Consider the following 2119-nt stretch of genomic DNA (forward strand, 5'->3'; position numbering starts at 1 on the left):
TCTTGCCACCTCATCTTAATATCTTCTGCTTCTGTTAGGTCCATACCATTTCTGTCCTCTATTGTGCCCATCTTTGCATGAAATATTCCCTTGGTGTCTCTAATTTTCTTGAGGAAATCTCTAGTCTTTCCCATTCTATTGTTTTCCTCTTTTACTTTGCACTGATCACTGAGGAAAACGTTCTCATCTCTTCTTGCTATTCTTTAGAACTCTGCATTCAGATGGGTATATCTTTCCTTTTCTCCTTTGCTTTTCAGTTCTCTTATTTTCACAGCTATTTGCAAGCCTCCTCAGACTACCATTTTACCTTTTGGGATTTCATTTTCTTGGGGATAGTCTTGATCACTGCCTCTTGTACAATGTCATGAACCTCCATCCATAGTTCTTCAGGCAGTCTGCCTATCAGATCTAATCTCTTGAATTTATTTATAACTTCCACTGTATAGTCATAAGGGATTTTATTGATGTCATACTGGAATGCTCTAGTGGTTTTCCCTACTTTCTTCAATTTAAGTCTGAATTTGGGCATAAGGAGTTCATGATCTGAGCCACAGTCTGCTCCAGGTCTTGTTCTTGCTGACTGTATAGAGTTTCTCCATCTTTGGCTGCAAAGAATACAATCAATCTCTTTTTGGTATTGGCCATCTGGTGATGCCCATGTGTTGAGTCTTCTCTTGTGTTATTGGAAGATAGTGTTTGCTATGACCAGTGTGTTCTTTTGGCAAAACTCTGTTAGTCTTTGACCTGCTTCATTTTGCATTCCAAGGCCAAATTTGCCTATTACTCTAGGTATCTCTTGACTTCCTACTTTTACATTCCAGTCCCCTATATGAAAAGGACATCTTTTTTGTGTGTGTTAGTTCTAGGAGGTATATATATATACATACACATACACACTAACTTGTGTAAAATAGATAACTAGTGGGAAGCTGCTGTATAACACAGAGCATTCCGGCCAATTCTCCATGGTGACCTAAATGGGTGGGATGTATTTGGAGGGGTTCAGCTCAGTTGCTCAGTTGTGTCCAACTCTTTGCGACCCCATGAACCACAGCACGCCAGGCTTCCCTGTCCTGGAGGGGTAGGAGGACTTAAAATGGAAGGGATATATGTTTTCATATTGCTGATTCACCTCCTTGTACAGCAGAAACTAATACAACATTGTAAAGCCATTATGGTCCAATTAGGGACTATCCTGGTGGCTCAGCAGTAAAGAATCTGCTTGCAATGCAGGAGACTTGGGTTCAATTCCTGGGTCAGGAAGATTCCCTTGAGAAGGGGATGGCAATCCACTCTGGCATTCTTGCCTGGGAAATCCCAGAGACAAAGGAGCCTGGTGGAGTTACAGTCCATGGGGTCGCAAAGAGTTGGAAACAATTGAAAGTGCACACATGAACATTGGTGTTGGAAAGGGTGGAGTTGAAAGTGTAATCAACTTATAGATGAAAGAGAAAAGCATAGAAGAAAAGACCCCACTCCAACAATGAGCATGACAAGAGTCCAATCCAGTCCATTGTTTTGTAAACTAACTTCTTTGATAAATAACTGATTTCAGGGCTGGAGAATGAAAAGTACCAAGTAAGTCTCCAATAATTTTGTGTGTCAGAAATCAGGAATGTGCTCAAAAACTCACGGACACAGCTTTTAGAAACTCAGATTTTCTGAGTTCTGCCAGTGGAAGCATTTTGAGCTGGCTGCTCTTCCTTTCTGAATATCCTGCCTTAGAAATTTCTTAGCTGTTCATTCAGCTCTGAGGGCTCTTTTCCAACTACCTCACTGACTTGTGTCTAGGCTTGGTTCCAATATCCCCTCTCAAAGAGGCTTATCCTAATCACCCTGCTCTGAATTTCCTGCCTCCCAGCACTTGTGATCCTACTTAGTAAGCTTTGTCTTTTTTTCTATTATACTTATAATCTTCTAAAATATTATGAAAATTAATCATCTTGATTTGTCTCCCCCTTAGAATTCAGTTCAGATGAGTCACTCAGTCATGTCTGATCCTTTGTGAATCCATGGACTGCAGCATGTCAGGCTTCCCTATCCATCACCAATCCCCAGAGCTTGCTCAAACTCATGTCTTCCAGTCTGTGATGCCATCCAACCATCTCATATTCTGTCA

The sequence above is a fragment of the Bison bison genome, unplaced genomic scaffold (assembly GCF_000754665.1).
Source record: "Bison bison bison isolate TAMUID 2011002044 unplaced genomic scaffold, Bison_UMD1.0 scf7180017864339, whole genome shotgun sequence".
In the NCBI taxonomy this organism is placed as follows: Eukaryota; Metazoa; Chordata; class Mammalia; order Artiodactyla; family Bovidae; genus Bison; species Bison bison.